At 42.0% G+C, this 18,474-nt stretch overlaps 1 protein-coding gene across 3 annotated transcripts in view; it reads right to left on the bottom strand.

Annotated features, from left to right (window-relative positions):
* ATP6V0A4 (ATPase H+ transporting V0 subunit a4) overlaps positions 1-18,474 on the bottom strand; it is a 96,084-nt gene that overhangs the window by 66,377 nt on the left and 11,233 nt on the right. Inside the window, exons 1-2 of one of the 3 annotated variants that reach the window (XM_077781083.1) lie at positions 8,901-9,029; positions 8,464-8,569 (exon numbers count right to left, since the gene is read on the bottom strand). The exons of 1 other annotated variant lie outside the window; for it this stretch is intronic. The gene's annotated coding sequence lies outside the window, so the exon portion shown is untranslated. Of the gene's footprint in view, positions 1-8,463; positions 8,570-8,900; positions 9,030-18,474 lie in introns of those variants that run through there. One more of the 3 variants, XM_077781084.1, reaches the window with a different exon arrangement.

Below are 18,474 nucleotides of genomic sequence, written 5' to 3'. Positions count from 1 at the left end.
GAGGAGGTGGGGGGGGGGGGGGGAGTGGGGGATGGTATTCCAGGCAGCAGAAGCAGTCATGAAAGAGCAGGGGTGTAACATCATCCCTGCAGCTAATGTATCTGTTGAATGCTTCCCCTGTGCTGGGCATTGTTTCTGGACTTTAGAGCACATTGAATTACTTCACATGGGCCAATCCATAACCCGAGGAGGCTGGCAGTATTCTTATTCTCAGGTCACATATGAGGAAATAGACGCGCAAAAAAGGCCAAGAAAGTGGCCCAAGGTCACCACAGTCGCTCAGGACATGGCACCAAACACCTTATTTATAACTATGCAGGATGTTGTTTCATGGCCTAAGAAGGGTCAACATGTTCAAGAAACAGAAAGGAGGCCGATGTGGCTGGGGCGTGAGAGGGGTGGAGAGACGTGGTATGAAGCACGTCAGAGTGGAAACGGGGAGCCACAGAAGTTCTGATGGGCCAATAAGAAATTTGGGTTTTATTCTTTTTTTTTAAAGAAATTTTCATTTTATTATAATCATACCACGAAGCCCTTGGAAATTTTGAAGCAGAGGAATGACATTACTTGATTCACATTAAAAACATTTTTTTAACGTTAATTTATTTTTGAGGGAGAGAGAGAAAACAGGCGTGCCCGTGTGCATGATTGTGGGAGGGGCAGAGGGAGACAAAGTATCTGAAGCAGACTCTGCGCTGAGTGCACACAGCCCAATGCAGGACTCAAGCTCATGAACCATGAGATCATGACCTGAGCCAAAGTCACGTCAGCCATTTAACCAACCGAGCTACCCAGGTGCCCCAACTGATTTACATTTTTAAAACATTACTTTGACTTCTGCTTCTGGAAAGATGGAGCAAAAATACTTTTTCTTCCCAATAAGTAAAACTGAAAACCCTGAACATTATATGTACAACAAATATTAGAAGATTCTGAAAAGTAGAGAGAAGTCAGATCTTCTAGGAACCTCAGGGTGTGAGGAATGACAGAGGAGAGTTCTCTGGGGTTTCTTTTCTAGGCATGGTGCTCCAGAAGTCAGCAAGATATGCAGATAGAAAAAATCCCAAATGCAGCCTGCTCTCTCTAGCCAAGGCATCAGGAAAGGAGAAGCCTAGCAAGAAAGAAGACTTTCAGACGGCAATCCAGCCAAACACCACAGAGAAAACTGTGATCCCATGCCCACCCATGTCAGCAAAGCCCAAGTGGAGAGCCCAGTCTTCTCCCCTCACCCAGATCTACCAAAGTGACACCCTCCAGTATCATGTCAGAGAAGGCCAAGTGCAGAGTCTGAACTCCCAGACCCACCCTGTGATAACAAGACACAGTTTGTTGACCTGGGTGATATCTGAGGAGATCTAATGAGAACTCTCCTGATTGCCATTGGCAATGAGGTCACTCCATCACTGGGGCATTGGGGGCCATGTGGGGAGCAGTAACCAGGCACTGCTCTCCTCCCAGCCAGGGTCCTATCAGCAGAGGTATAATGAATAGAAGTATAGAAATAGAATATTATATTTCTATATATAATGAATAGAAGTATGAGAAACCACCCTAGTTGATTTCAAGACTTACTCTACAGCTACAGTAATCAAGATTGTGGTACTGGGGGAAAGACAGACACATAGGTGAATGCAAGAAAACAGAGAACCCAGAAATGGGCCCACAACACAAGTCAGGCCAACTGATCTTTGACAAAGATGAAAAGCATTTCAACAGAGGAAAGATCACCTTCTCAGCAATTGGTGCCAAAGCAGATGGACAACCGCAGGCCAAAATCTGAACCAAGATCTAACAACCCTCTTACCCTCTACAAAAATCAACTCAAAATGGACCATAGATAAATTTCAAATATAAAACTATAAAACTTTGAGCAGAAACATAGCAGAGCATATTCAGAACCGAGGGTTTGGTGAAAAGCTCCTATGTAAGGAAAACCTAAGGACCCAGCAATCACACTCATGTCATTTATCCCCAGAGAAATGGAAACTTCTGTTCACCTCCCAAAAATCTATACATCGATCAGAGCAGCTTCATTCATAATAGCCCAAAACTGGAAACAACCAAAATGTCCTATTTATGGGACATCAATACCTGAGATTACCACTCAGCACTGAAAGCAGTAAACTACTGATAAACACACAATCGGATAGATCTCAAGAAGACTATGTTAAGTGGAGAAAAAAAAAAACTATCTGAAAAAGTCATGCACTGTATAATTCCAATTAGACAACATTCTCTAAATGACAAAAATTATAGAGATGGAGAAGAAATTAGTGGTTGCTAGGCATTAGGAATGGTCATGATGGTGGTGTATTTCTGTGTCTGTGCGGTAGTAACAGGAAGGAAATCTTCACGGTAACAGAATAGTTCTATAGCTTGATTATGGTGCTGGTGATGTGAATCTATGTATGTGATAAAATGACACAGAACCATACACAAGCTTTCTACCCCTGTCAATTTCCCCAGGTAAGTAACCAATGGGGAAAACTGCTTGAAAGGCACACAAGACCTCCCTGTACTGTTTGCAACTTTTTGTAAAATCTGTAATTATTTTGAAACAAAAGATTAAAAAAGGAAACCTTTAAGAAAGAGCAAAGACGACTTTGCTTAGCTGGCATTATATGGTGGAGAGGGGACAGAGACAAATCTCGGGAGATGTGTGTTCTAAATCAAACTAGCCCAGGAGATTTGAGCGGCCCCGAGGAAGACATTTCCCCATCCTGAGACTCAGTTCCTTCACTGGAAAAGGAAGATACTGAGCCAGATCGGTGGTTTTCAAACTGGTGCAGAGAACACTGGAGATTATGCAGAACCTCTGTCAGGGGCCACTCTGAGGAAGAAGTAAAGGATCAAGAGTATTCAGCAAACTATGACACATCTGTGAGACAGGATACAGTACAGTATTAAAATGGCATGAAAAACATTCTATAGACAAGGAAATAGATTCTTGAAACCTTGTTGATAAAAAGTATTTTATGAAATGGTATCATTGAACTTTTATCAACATGTGTAATCAATACAGAAAGATGTGAAAGGAATTATACTGAAATCATCATGGTGGATAGGATTTGGATTTAGATTTATGCGCTTTGTCCTTTTCTTTATTCTCTGATATTTCTGTAACAAACACGTAAAGCTTGTGTATTACAGGTCTTCAACTTTGGGGTCAGAAGGCTTTTGGATTTCAGAATGTTGCCTCTTTTAGAAAGTTAAGCCAGGTATATACTACATAGCAACCCGTGGGCCCTGAAGGCAGCACGCTGTAATCAAAGCATGTTAATCCTTCTGTTAAGTATATACGGTCTCACTATGAAGAATCAATAAAAATTACACATGCGTCACGTTAAATCAGGTCAGACTGTGCTGTCAAGTACATGAAAACATTTTTGTTTTCAGAGCTTTATGGATTTCTGCATTGCAGATAATGGATGACGGTGTATAAAGACAAAACCAATACAAGAAACTGCTGGGGGGAGGGGGGAACCTTTAAGCTCTCAGTGATACAATGTTACAAAATGAAATGTCGACTTGAGGGGGCCTCATATTCACAACTGTGTAAGTAACAGAATGGATCTGGAGACCGATCAGGCAGAAGAGACGGAAGGTAACAGTTGTCCAAGAGCAAGGATAGAAGTAGCAGCGATTTCATTTCCATTGAGCATCCCTGGTGCTCGCTGAGCACTTCCCAGATGCCAAGTACAACGCTAAGCGTCTACAGATGTTCATGAAGCGTGTCTTGATGTCGCCACTTATTCATCCAGTGCTTATTTCTGGAGCATCTACAGTGCGTCAGGCTCTGTTTTAGGCTCTGCAGACACAGCAGGAAACACAACCAAGTCACTGCTATTATGGAGCTTACATTTTAGCAGAGGTGGGAGAGGCCAAAAAGAAGTAAGTATTTGAGTCAAGAGATCATATCTAAAGCTGATAAATCGAGAAGAGCAACGGGAGCATGTTATTTGGGGATTTTGAAAGTAACCACAAGAAGAAAAAATGAGTCAATAGTAGTTCTTAGGGAACGAAACTGCAGACAGAGTGGGGTGGGAGACTTTAGCGTTGCTCTTTCAAACCCTTTGTACAACTCGATTTTTAACATGTGTATCCATCAACTAATCTGAAGAAAATCAAACATTTAATTAAAACGAAATTTTCATTGACAGTAAAAGAAAATAATCTCAAAAATATTGATTGAGCAGCTCTGAAGTGCCAGGCAAGGCACTAGGAGCTTAAAGTACAAATTGGGTAAAACAGCGCCTCTTCTGGTAAAATCTAGCAGGGCAGGCAACATCCTAATATCAATGGCTAATACACAGACGATGCCTACTATGGGCTAATTTAAGACAAAACCCTAAGACATAGGTATTATTAAAATCCTTGTTGATATTGTTTCACTGGTTTACAGATTAGCAATCTGAGATGGGTGACACGTCACAGTTGCTCAGCTAGTAAGTGGTAGATCAGGGACTTGAACCCAGGTAGTGTGGCTCCAGAGCTGAGACATCCTAGTCTCAGTAATCAAATTATTAAACAACCACAGGGACAAATTGGTCAGAACTAAGATGGGTACACTGAAGGAGAGGACACAGCTCTCTAAGCTGCACAACTTGACTCCTGGGGAAAGAAGGCAGTATAAACTGGGCAGAGAGAGGGGAGCCTGGGTGGCTTAGTTGGTTGGGCGTCCGACTTTCGCTTAGGTCATGATCTCGCGGTTCGTGGGTTCGAGCCCCGCGTCAGGCTCTGTGCTGACTGCCAGCTCAGAGCCTGTAGCCTGTTTCAGTCTGTGACTCCCTCTCTCTCTGACCCTCCCCTGCTCACGCTGTCTCTCTCTCTCTCCTAGAAATAAATAAAACATTAAAAAAATTAAAAAAAAAAACTGGGCAGGGAGAACGAGAGGATGGGGAGAAAGTGAGCAGGATGAAGATGTCCATGACCTGCAGGCTGCATTAAGGACGTTCCTTTATCACAAGAGCATCTGGGGCCCCTGCACTGTCACTGCAGAGCCTGACAAGGGGCTCGAACCCACAAACCATAAGATCATGACAAAATGAAGCCAAAATGAAGAGACTGACGCTTAACTGGCCGAGCCATCCAAGCACCCCAGAAAACATATTACTAACTGCAGAGTAGACGCAAGACCAGCAGCAGACAGAGTAGTTCCAAGACCAGCCTGGTGGCCCAGGCAAAAGATGAAATATTGTTTCATTTTTAACATCCAGGGTGACAAAACAGAAAGCACACATAAAGCCTTTTATGGCATAACGAAGAAAAGTAATGGTTTGACTCACAAGCTGAATTAGCTGCTATTTTCACAGAACACCATTTTTACTTGAAAAGAACAGCTGACACGCTGTGGTTATTCAGACACAGGCATTTGGCAGGCTTTTTCTCTGAAACGATCCCGAGGATTCTGTCACTTCAAAGGAAAACAACTGACACTGTTTGCTGCCAATGGTGAAATTCTAACTTTCAAACAACAATTAACATTTTGGAAAACTTTAATGTGCCAACATGAACGTGACAGCTTCTCGATGCTAACAACTTCTCTGGTGAGTATATTTCTGTGGGGATATTTATAAATGTGATTTTAAAAAGTTATTGTATAATGAAAGGGAACAGCATTTGGGAGATCTGCAAAACTCAATGAACCAATATTTGCCAAATGCCCAATGCATGATGCCTTAAAGACATGCTTGGGCAAATGAGCCATTGAAAAGTACATGATTAACCAAGGGATTTTTTTTTTTAATGTTTTATTTATTTCTGAGAGAGAGAGAGAGACAGCGTGAGCAGGGGAGGGTCAGAGAGAGAGGGAGACACAGACTCTGAAACAGGCTCCAGGCTCTGAGCTGGCTGTCAGCACAGAGCCCGACGCTCGAACCCACGAACCGTGAGATCATGACCTGAGGCGAAGTCCGACGCTTAACGGACTGAGCCACCCAGGTGTCCCTTAACCAAGAGATTTTAATGAAAAGGTCATTGATTTGGTTTCAGAGTCCACACTGCAACTAAGCTTTTAAAAAGTACTACTTGGTGGGGCACCTGGGTGGCTCAGTCAGTTAAGCATCTGACTTCGGCTCAAGTCATGAGCTCACAGTTCCTGGGGTTGAGACCTGAGTGGGGCTCCGTGCTGACAGCTAGGAGCCTGGAGCCTTGCTTTGAATTCTGTCTCTTTCTCTCTCTGCCCCTCCCTGCTCTCTCTCTCTCTCTCTCTCAAATAAAAATTAACAAAACTTTTTAAAAAGTACTACTCATTAAGTTTTGGTATAGTATCTAAGAAAAATGCCCACAGCTACTGAAAAAGCTAGTAAAACATTTTTCCCGTGATGAATCACGAAATTATACTCTAAAATTACTGATTCTACTACTATAGTAGTGTTAGTTACTATACTATATGTTAACTAACTTGGATTTAAATACAATTTAAAAAACACATTTTTCCCTTTTTTAAAACTACATATTTATGTGAGGCCAGATTTTCATCATATATTTCAACAAAAATAACATAGCAATGAGATGAATGTAAAAATAGATATGCAAAAAACACCCAGCTGTCTTCTATTAGTCAGACATTAAAGAGATTTGCAAAATAAAGCAATCAATGCTACTCTTCACTAAACTGTTGTGGAAAATACAGTATTTTCATGAAAACAGGTATTTATACTCACATGTATAACANCAGCACGCGTAGAAACTGGCGACTTCTACTTTTCCTTACCTTTTAGGTGCTTGTGACACAATCGCCTTGAATCACATAAAGCCTTTTACGTTTCTCCGGAAGTGTCCTGACTGAGCTCAGTATTTCCCATGCGGTATTTCATAGCATCGCTGACTCATGCAAGGTCGGAACAATTAAAGTGTGAGCGACCACAGTCCAGGTGGTCTAGAACCAAAGTAAACTTCCCAAATTCTCTACTGTGATCTCAACAGCAGAGAAAGGAGAGGAAAGGGGAGAGGAGAACCCTTCATAGTGATGACTCTCAAGAGGGCTTCTGGTGTTGGGCACAAAAGAGATAAAGATGGAGTCCCAACCGCTCACTGGTGCGGAAGCACAGGCAGGCTAAACAACTTATCTGAAGCCAGGCATACACTCTCATTTCCTTACTTGTATCACTGACTATTTTTATTTATTTACTTACTTACTTAAATTTTTTTAAATGTTTATTTATTTTTGAGACAGAGAGAAACAGAGCACGAGCAGCAGAAGGGCAGAAAGAGAGGGAGACATAGAATCAGAAGCAGGTTCCAGGCTCTGAGCTGTCAGCAGAGAGCGTGATGCAGGGCTCAAACCCACAAACCGCGAGATCACGACCTGAGCCAAAGTCGGAGGCTTAACCGACTGAGCCACCCAGGTGCCCCTTACTTACTTATTTAAAGATTTTACTTAAGTTTATTTATTTATTTTGAGAGAGAGAGCCAGAGGGGAGGGGCAGAGAGAGAACGAAAGAGAGAATCCCAAGGAGGCTCCATGCTGACAGCGCGGGGCTCAATCTCCTGAAACCATGAGATCATGACCTGAGCTGAAACCAATTCGGATGCTTAACCGACTCNAGCCACCCAGGCGCCCCCCTTGCTGACTATTTTTAAAAGCAAGTAATTCTCCTAGTAATCATTAAGTATATTTTTTAATGAACCCTCAAAAATTTCAACCCAATATTTTAAAAAATTTTTTTAACATTTATTTTAATGTTATTTATTTATTAATAAATTAATAAAGTTTATTTATTTATTTTAAGAGAGAGAGAGGACGTATGTATGGATATGCGTGAGCAGGGGACGGGCAGAGAGAGAGGGAGACAGAAAATCCCAAGCAGACTCCCCACTCCAAGTGCAGAGCCCTACACGGGGCTGAAACTCATGAGCCATGAGATCATGACTCGAGTTGCGATCACTTAAATTTGGTAGTAGGCCTTGAGAGAAACGACCTCCTTAGAACAGAATTGAGCCCCTATGTTACACATAAGAGTACTGTTTTTGACATTTAGTGTTTAGGGCCACCGCTCCTGTTCTTCAGACAGGTCTGGGGCACAATGACAGTTTGGGCCACTTTACACTTGTCTGGGCAGGTCTCAGGCGAGGCACTTTTGTGCCTGAGAACATTCTATAAAGTGGCTCTTGACCAGCTAAAGAGGTGAGCGCTCCCCTTACATCCCTTCAAAGTGGACATTCCTTTAAACAAAGGGCCCTCTTTGTTTCTGTGTCCCTGTACCCGGGATTAGGAAGATACTTTGCATGACCACATGGTCAGCAGCACAAGATCAACTTTCAGGAGATCATTATAATTTTAAAAAGTGAAAATGGATAAGTGGAGAGCAAGCGAAAATGCTTGCAAAGAATTTAATCCAAAAATAAAATTTCAGCTGCAAAAGTAACAACCTGATTCTCAAAAAAACGTTGTCTGGTTTTTCTGAACTGAATTCCAGCCAGATGACCTTCATTCAAATAAGTGATTTAACATCCACTTACCTAACACTTCCCACCACTGGCCAGGCACTGACCCCACCATCCGCAATCCTTCACAATATGCATTGATAGAGAGAAAGTGCTAGAGACAGAGGATGACTTGAGGTTGCTGAAAAGAAAAGTAGTAACATTCAACTTACACACACACACAAATGCAAGTTGTTGACAGTAATGTCCAAGAGTGTATGTCGTCAGCACACTGAAGACAGTGTTCTCTGTGCTGAAACCAGAATCATCTGCCGCACACATCCCCATTCCCTGCTGGCGGTGGACTATCTACAGTGAGTGTCAGAATGCACAGCAGTGCTATCCAACATCAGTTGGGCCCTCACAGTTTTTCTAAACCTCTGTGTCCCCAAGATCATGCCCCAAAAAAGAAAGGTTCTCCAAGCATCTCTCACTGACTGGCACATTCTCCTCTCCCCACCATCTCATCTCACCTTCTTCCCCTCAGCACATGGCTGCCTCATTCCTTAGGAGAAGGCCCTCCATCATGGAACCCTCCAGCCTCCTTTTTCTCCACGTCCAGATATCTTGTCCCGGTTTCTCTGTCTCTCCTCTCCAGAGCAAGCAAAGCTGCTTTACAACCCCCTTTCATTCCTGTCTTTACTTGTCAAGTCACAGACTGACTGGAAACTAAGATTTCATCATGAAGAGAACAGAATGCCTCCAAGTTTGTCATGGATACATTTTACCTATCAGATCTCCAAATGTGTCACTCAGGAGCACCTTCCCAGTTATTTTTCTGTAATAGTACTTTCCCCCAAATTCCATTGGTGAGGCTCTTTGAACCATGATTTCCACCTCTACTTTCTTCTCCATTTAATACACTGTATTGAGCACAGAGTCACAGAATTGTACCACTGGAAGAGAACTTAGAAATCCCCTAGTCCAATCCCCTTGCTTTAGGGATGAGCAAACAACCCCAGAGGGTGAAGGGATGTGCCTAAGTCCTGCAGCGAATTAGTGCCAGAGACTGTTGCAGAATATGGGCTCCTGATTCTCATGGTCTCTTCACAGCCTTCCCGTTTGTTTCTCACAGGACATAACATCCCTTTGTATCAGCCACTGTATGTACCACCAAAACCAATGTATTCCCTCTGGAGAGTCCTGGGGACCCCAGACAAAGATTTTCTCACAAAAGATTGAAGGCAACATTTCCCAGGATTTTTCCCCAAGTGACTCCCTACCAGAGAACCCCCACCACATCTCTTGGGAAACATCATCACCAAGGTTACATGACTTCCCCCAAGGTCACACAGAAGGTAACAACATGAAAAGGGAATCCAGGACTTCAGGCAGCCTGGACAAGAGACAGATAGTGGAGGAAGGTTCCAGAAGAGACTAGAAGACACAGCCAGAGAGAAGAAGCTGGATGCTGGGAAGAAAGGCCAACGATCTCTGACTCGACTCTCGGGTCCTATTTAATTTCACATGAACAAACTGGAAAAGTAAAACCAGCTGAGTGTTTATCACAAACATGTAGTTTAATTCCCCAAAACCTTAGCTTAAAATTACTCTTTGAGAACACTCATCTTTGTTTATTAAACACAACATGAATCTGACCACAAGCACTGTTGTGCCAACGGAAATGTTTTGTACAAATGGTAAGGCTGGGAATGAAGGAGCCAGAAATAGCCACTCAAAGGGTTGCAGAGCTGAGCAGGACCTTCCACCCCACTGTTTATTAACTTCACCTTAAAATGCCCTTACCTGTTTGATGCTAGTAACTCACTAACTTTCCTAACCGGTAGAGCTGTCCCACAGATGAACTGGCTGCCTTAAAAATTAGTAAGAAGCCTGCTACTCGAGACATTTTAGCAGAAGTCCAAGTAACAACCTTGAGAGACAGGAAAGGTCAAATACAGCCATACCAAACTCTCTAACTTCTAATTTCATTGTAGAGAGCATTCTTACTAGGTTAAGGATTGGGCCACACGGCCTCTCCATCCTTTCCAACATTGAGAGTCTATGGGGTTGGGTTTTTTTCTGTGTCTTCTTTCTAGTCTTCTTTGTGTCCTGATCATTCCAGAGCGTGTCTGTACAGTCTGCTGTGTACCTCGGGCACCCCAAGGTGTAAGCTCTGTACCATGTGCAGCTTGAAATTTGATTAAGATTTTTTTTTTCACAGAAGATTTCCTGACATTGAAAATTTTCCCACACAACCAGATAGGTACAGTTAAATGTAGTCTATCTGCTCTGTTGTGACTATATTGCTTTCCCATGAAATATTCTTTTTGAAATGTATTAATTTGAGGGGCACCTGGCTAGCTCAAGTCAGTAGAGCATGCAACTCTTGATCTTAAGGTTGTGAGCTTGAGTCCCCACGTAGAGGGTAGAGATTACTTGAAAATAAAATCTTTAAAATAAATGAATAAATAAATAAAATGTATTAATTTGATTTTATTGCTTGATTATAAGAGTAATATGTGTTTATTGCAGAAAAGTTGAAAAACATGTAAAAGTGTAAAGAAGAAAATAAAAATTGCCCCAAAGTGTTAATTCTAGATATGACTACTGCTAACATCTTGGTAGGATGCTTCCCAAGCTTTTTGCCTATGCATGTGTATTAAACAACTGGAATCCCACTGAATATATAGTTTTACATCCTCTTCTTTCTGCTTTGTATTATATCGCAAGTGTTTTTCCAAATGATTAAATACCAATGGAAAAAATATATCATTCCAAAACATCATTTTAAAAGCTATCTTTGGGTACCTGGGTGGCTCAGTCGATTATGCATCTGACTTCAGCTCAGGTCATGATCTCACAGTTCATGGGTTTGAACCTCACATCGGGCTCTGCGCTGACAGCTCAGAGCCTGGAGCCTGCTTTGGATCCTGTGTCTCCCTCTCTCTCTGCCCCTCCCTGGCTCACACTCTCTCTCTCAAAAATAAACAAATGTTAAAATTTTCTTTTTAAAATATGTAAAAACTATCTTTTATTCCATTATAAGGTGCTGCTAAGCTTTCATTTTCACAAATATTATAATGTTGAGGTGGAAAATCTTGGATATACATTTTGATGCCCATCTCTAATTATTTCCCTGGGAGGAAAAATGTCCAATGAGCTTCACATATAAAGAAAGGCGATCAACGTAAATGAACCCTTACAAAGTCTACAACTTCGCTATAGTTGTAGACTAGACATCAGAGACTAGACATATAGTGACACATTATTGTTGGTCCCACGTACCTGACTAAGGCAACCAAAACAAAACAAAACAACAACAAAAACATGACTCATCCTACTTATTTTTACAATTATGTGTAATTGCATTGATGAACACAATAAAAATAACCAGGTACATAAGGAAACATAGCAACATGGATGAAAGCCAGCAGAAATAACAGAATATTTAGAAATATTTAGAAACAGATCAATGAGGATGAATGAATATTAAAGTTATAAAACAGATTTTTTAAAGTTATGGTCACTCTGTTCACAAAAATGAAAAATAAGACTGTATAGCAAAAAGTTACTCAATAGTGGACAAAATGGAAATTCTAAAACTAAAATAACTGAAATTAAGAACCCCATGGCTAGTTATAAAACTCACTTAGACACAGATGATAAGAGTTTTAATAAAAGAAAGGTGGCTCAGTTTGTTCTGCATCAGACTTCCGCTCAGGTCATGATCTCACAGATTGGGGGTTCGAGCCCCGCGTCAGGCTCTGTGCTGACAGCTCAGGGCCTGGAGCCTCCTTCAGATTCTGTGTCTCCCTCTCTCTCTGCCTTTCCCTGCTTATGCTTTGTCTCTGTCAAAAATGAATAAACATTAAAAAAAAATTTTTTTTAAATGATAGGGCAGGAGAAAATATTCAGAAGAAAGCCCTTGGAAACAGAAGGATACAGAATAAGACGGTAAGAGAATTAGAGTCTGCAGTGGAGAAAAAGAATGGGATAGTAGTATTTGATGGCCGACTTCTCAGTACCGATGAAAGACATCAACCTCCATATTCAACTGTCTACAAACCTCAAGCAAGACAATTAAAAAGAAATCCACCCTTGAACACATTGTAATAAAATTTCTGAAAAGCAAAGATAAAGCAAAAATATTACAAACAACGAAAGATAAAAGAGACCAATTACTTACAAGGGAGCACGATTAGGCGCGCAGCTCTCAACATAAACAACGGGAGTCAAAAGAAACAGAATCATATTTGTAAAGCACTGAAAGAAAATATCTGTCCACCTAGAATTCTACACTCGATGAAAATAACTTTCAAGAATAAAGGAAGATGAGAAACATATCCTAACTAACAAAAACTGAGAGCATTAATCAGTCCACTGAAGGAATCCTTGAGAAGCAGCATTATAGATGGAACACCAGACATGCAGAAATGAATCCAGAACAATAAACTGGTAAATACATAGATAAATTTAAGTAAACATTCACTGAATAAAAAAGTAATAATGAGTTACCAAGTTAAAAAGATATGTATATAGTTAAAATACAGGACTGTAATGATAAAAAAATAAGGAGTGGACACATAGAATTAGAGTTCCAAGCTCTTTTCGTTATTTGGGAAGACGGTAAAAGTATCAATCAATCTTAGACTTTGATAAAGACAAGAATACATGTAGCAACCTCTAAAACACGGAATAAAAAACTCAATCCAAAAGTGGTAAGAAAAAAGAGAAAAGGGATATAAAACAGGTGGGAAAACCAGAGAGCATTTGGTAGGGTAGAACTTCAAATCTAAACTGATCAGTAAACACGTGCCAATGTAAACAGATGAAGTGGCCAAATTAAAGATAAAGATTGTAAGCCTGGGTTGATGTTTTTAGTCCTACACTCTGTTTTTACAAGGTACACTTCTAAAACATAACTGAAAGACATGTTGGAAAAAGATCCAGCATGCAAAGCTAAGCAAAAGAAAGGTGGAATCGTAACATCAGATAAAGTAAGACTTGATGGCACAAAGTATTACTAGGGAGAGAGAGGGATATTTCAAAATGACTTTTTAAAGAAGGTTCAGTTAGGGGCGCCTGGGTGGCCTAGTCGGTTAAGCGCCCGACTTTCACTTAGGTCATGATCTCGCGGTTCGTGGGTTCGAGCCCCGTGTCGGGCTCTGTGCTGACTGCCAGCTCAGAGCCTGGAGCCTGTTTCAGAGTCTGTGACTCCCTCTCTCTCTGACCCTCCCCTGCTCACGCTCTCTCTCTCTCTCTCCTAGAAATAAATAAAACGTTAAAAAAAAAAATAAAGAAGGTTCAGTTCACTGGGATGTCAATTCTATATTTGCATGAGGCCTAATTACTGCCTCAAATATTTAGTGCAAAAATAGACAAAACTACAAAGAAAAGAGAGAACCCCATAATCATCTGTCTCAGTACACAACAGAATAAGCAGGCCAGATTTTTAAAAACAGGAAAAATACAGACGATGTGAACCACACAATTAGCACTCCTGATCTAATGGACTTACACAGAACCCTAAACCCCACAACTACGTGACACATTCTTGTCAATCACTGCCAAATATTTGCAAAAAATGGCCATATGATGGTTCTTAATGAATAGCAAAACAGAAATCATCAAAGTATGTTCGCAAAGTGCAGTGCAATCCAAGAAAATGGCCGGGGTGGGGGGTAGGGAACGAGATCCAGGGCCCACATGGAAGAGGGTCTTCAGCCAAGAGGAAATCCCATCCTTCTGTTAACCCCACTTCTGTCTGGCACCACTGCTGGCACTAGTGCAGTGGTATCAATTATCCCAGGGGGGCCCCTGGGTGGCTCAGTCGGTTAAGCGTCCAACTTCAGCTGAGGTCATGATCTCATGGTTTGTGGGTTCGAGCCAACTCAGAGCCTGGAACCTATTTCAGATTCTGTGTCTCCCTCTCTCTCTCTCATGCTGTCTCTCTCCCTCTCAGAAATAAATAAAACATTAAAAAAAAAAGAATTATTCCGGGAACTGTTCAGAAATGGTTCTTTTCTTTTTTAAATCCAGGGACGCCTGGGGAGCTCAGTCAGTTAAACATCGACTTTGGCTCAGGTCATGATCTCACAGTTGGTGAGTTCAAGCGCTGTGCTGACAGCTCAGAGCCTGGAGCCTGCTTCAAATTCCATGTCTCCCTCGCCCTCTGTCCCTCCCCCACTCATGCTCTGTCTCTGTCTCTCTTAAAAATAAATAAACATTAAAAAATAAAATAAAATAATAGTAAGAGAAATGGTTCCAGATGGAGAGCTCTAGACCTTGTTCACCATGTTACTTTGACCAGCTCTATGGCATGTCAAGATTCGACTTCTGTTTTCTTAAAAGGGTACACCTCAATCTCTCCAAATTATAGACCCATAACAGAGCAGCAGTGAGTCATTAACCAGATCCTGCTCAGGTGAAGCTACATGTTTCAGTCCTGTGAGCAACCAGAGATTGGCATTATTTTGTGAAAACACATCCTGACAAAGGGCTCTGCAAGAAGGACCATGGACTTATCTCTGGTCACAAGTTAGAATATAGCAGGCATAGTTGTGTTCAGGGCAAGATTCTCTTCAGGACAGGTTAACTGGAAATGAGAGCCCCAAGTCAAAACCAGTAGTCTCTTCTCAGAGATGGAAGGGGTGGGAAAGGAGCCTATCAGAATCACAAGGGAAGCTTCCTTAACATAAAAGAGCCTACCCGTCTGAGGCCATTCCAGGCCACAGAATGCTGGTTTTCAGTGGTTTAGCACAGGGAACACTGTGCCCCCTTCTTTGCTTTTTTAAATGCAATTGTATCAGAGAAAACAGATAGAATCAGAGGTACTAAGGGCCATGGAATCCCACCCCCACCTCCCATGGCCAGTTCCATCCCAACCACCACCATGGAGCCTAGCCACAGATATTTTTTAAAAGTATGTGTAACCAAACACCTATCTCACCTATTCAAAGAAAAAACATCTTGAGGAAGTTCCCACAGAATGTCCAGCTTTGAGCAATCAACTTCCCCATACGCTTTCCAAAGCAAACCTAATGTAAAATGTATGGGAGAGGTTGCTAGGTGAGGTAACCAGCTGCATTAAGCTATTATTATAGACCTGTTTTTCAAAAAAAAAAACCCAGTTAATAGTGGTGGCATTTATAAAAATGGTTGCTATGCAGCCCTTCCTTTGGGAATTAACGAGTTAGCAGACACCAGTCAAGCCCATCCTATTTTAGAATAATAAAATCCTTTCATCTGCTAAGAGAATGTTTATCTTTCAATTGACTCAAAAGCAGTCCCGAGTCAAACAACAGGGTGTTAGAAAGGAGAGAGAGGGGACACATTATTGTTCTTGCCCTCTCCATCCACTAGAATCCAGAATCACTTTCACTGGCATGATTTGATACGATGCTGTCAGCTTAGATCAGTGGGTGATCTAACCACTGTCACTACCACCCCAGGCGGGGCTGTTTCACATCTTTGCATGTGAAGGGTCACGTTCCACTGACATCAAACATATGAGGATGCACCCAACATCCTACATTAAATTGTATCTGTTTCAGCATTTAATATGAATCCTATAAATTTTGCTTTGGAAAAAAAATCTTTTCTTTTTGAATGCACAGTCTGCTGTTGTTCATATTCTGGCTGAGAACCTCTTTTCAGGTCCCCAACATTTTTGAGACCTTTGAAACTCTTGTTGACCCCACATACCGCTGTCATCTCTAGTGCCCATTGGATAAATCAGCCCTTGTCTATGAAGCTTAGCGTGGGGTTTACCATGAGGACAATGTCAAGGATAGTGTCTATTCCATTAAGGAATGCCCCCTCTGGGAGAACCCAGGGAAAACATGTCTCTCTAGTCTGGTATCAAGAGCAGTTGCATTCACGCAGCCGCTTTTCATCTTGTGAGCCCATGAATCACGCATGTGACCACGTTACCCTCTTCCCACTGGCCACCACAAAGCTTAGAAAACATGCGTGCCATTTTGTGTTCTCAGCTCACCCATATTTCCTACCCTAACTTTCTCTTTGCCTCATTTCTTTCCACTCATTTTAAATTTATTTTATCTAGGGGCGCCTGGGTGGCTCAGTCGGTTGAGTGTCCGACTTCGGCTCAGGTCATGATCTAGCGGTTCGTGGGTCCGAGTCCCACATCGGGCTCTGTGCTGACAGCTAGCTCAGAGCCTGGAGACTGTTTCGGGTTCTGTCTCTCTCTCTCTCTCTCTCTCTCTCTGACCCTCCCCTGTTCACTCTGTCTCTCTCTCTCCGAAATAAATAAAAAAACATTAAAATTAAAAAAAATTTTTTTTAATTTAAATAAATTTATTTTATCTGGCTTATTTAATCCTATGTAAGCTTCCATAAGCCCTTTTTAGACCAAGGCAGGATATAAATAAATTAACACATAAATAGCATTATTTTTTTCCCCTAAAACTGCCTTTGTCTCACATTTTCTAATTACAATGACCCTTCCTTCAATAGTCTGGTTAACATTTACTGAGGACTTACTACCATCAGCCGGCAGCACTGTGTGAAGCACTTCACATGGATTACTTCATTAAGTCATCAAAGCAAGTCATGAGATAGACCCTCTTCCTTTTCAGAGAACAAACCTGAGGCTTGGATGTATAAAGTAACTTGCCAGGGTCACTTGGCCAAGAAGAGCCAGGCTGGAATTCCACCCCAGGCTGGCCTCATGGCCACCCAGGGACCCCAGCTGGAAACCGTGCCATCACCCAAGATGCCACTCCCTGGGTTCCCTAAATTAGCCAACTAAATGCCTCTTGACTCTGCTCCCCTGGTCTCTATTCTTAGTCCAACTTTTTTATTTCAGCGTTCTTTTGATCTCTGGCTGGGATTTTTTTATTTTAAGTAAGCTCTACACTCAACATGGCTGAGATCAAGAGCTCCATGCTCTACCAACTGAGCCAGCCAGACACCCCATCTGGCTGGAAGTTTTGCAACAGCTTCTTAGAGGAACTTCTGACCAGGCCTGCCCTCTGTGGATCTGTCTTCCATGTTTCTGAAATATAATGGTACCCACACGTACAAGTTCCTTACAGGGTGCCCCAGTTGTGAGACAGAGTCCAGTCTGCTTCTTCTGGCATTCAAGACCACTTACAATCTGTACTTAGTCAAACCAGACACACTGTGACCCCACCCCATGCTCCCAGGATGGTAATTACTCCCCAGACAAGGGGCCTACATTCATGTCTCAGAGGCCGTGCACACGCTCTTCCCTTCTCCGGTGCCTGGTGGACTACACAGCTTTCAAGTTTCAGGTCAAAAATGCCATCTTTATTGTGAAATGTTCACTGAATCCCTTAGTCCCTAACCCTCCATGACTTTCCCATTCTTTGTAGAGACTTCCTCACCATACTTATTCATTGTGTTGTCATCATTTATTGGTCCATCTCCCTCACTGGACATGAACTTCGTGAGGACAGGGGCTGTGTTGCCTTACCCACTTCAGATCCCTCTCCCGTACCAAAGGCCCAGCACACTGCAGCTACAAAGCAACTGAATGTTCAACCAAGGGGTAGGTCTAAATTAGATTTGTGTACATCACCTGCAGATTAGCCTTCTTCAAGCACTTCTGCCCCAACTCTCAAGCGCAAGATTATAGGGCTACCACTAAAATTTGTACCTTAGGGCAAATTAGAAAACAATGCCTCCTCTGGGCTGATGTATTCCAGTAAGACACCTTTACTCTGAGCTTACACGTGGCTTACATGTCCTTCCACATAGCTTTGAATGAGCTAGACTTTATCTCTCACTCTCTTGACCCAGCCAGTTCTTGTGCAAGAAAACAGTGCATTTATCTATACACGGCAGACCTGCATGCACACAGACAATTCTCTTGCCCTTGTGTATGCTATTCCATTTATTTGAAAGGCCATCAACTCCCATCTGTGTATGCAAACTTTAATACCCAGCCCAAATGTCTTCCTCTGTGAATGCTTCCCCGATACCTCTCAGACAGATTTAACCACTCTCTCTTTTGTTATTTCCACAACTGCTGAGGATACTTATATTTGAGTCTTACCATACTGCACCAAAAATCTTTACTGCTTGGTCTCACTGCTAGACCATGAGTAGGATCAAGAGTAG

Source organism: Crocuta crocuta, unplaced genomic scaffold (assembly GCF_008692635.1).
Source record: "Crocuta crocuta isolate KB4526 unplaced genomic scaffold, BGI_CrCroc_1.0 scaffold228, whole genome shotgun sequence".
NCBI lineage: Eukaryota > Metazoa > Chordata > Mammalia > Carnivora > Hyaenidae > Crocuta > Crocuta crocuta.
Note: the sequence above shows the minus strand (reverse complement) of the source record. Positions and strands in the feature narration are given on the sequence as shown.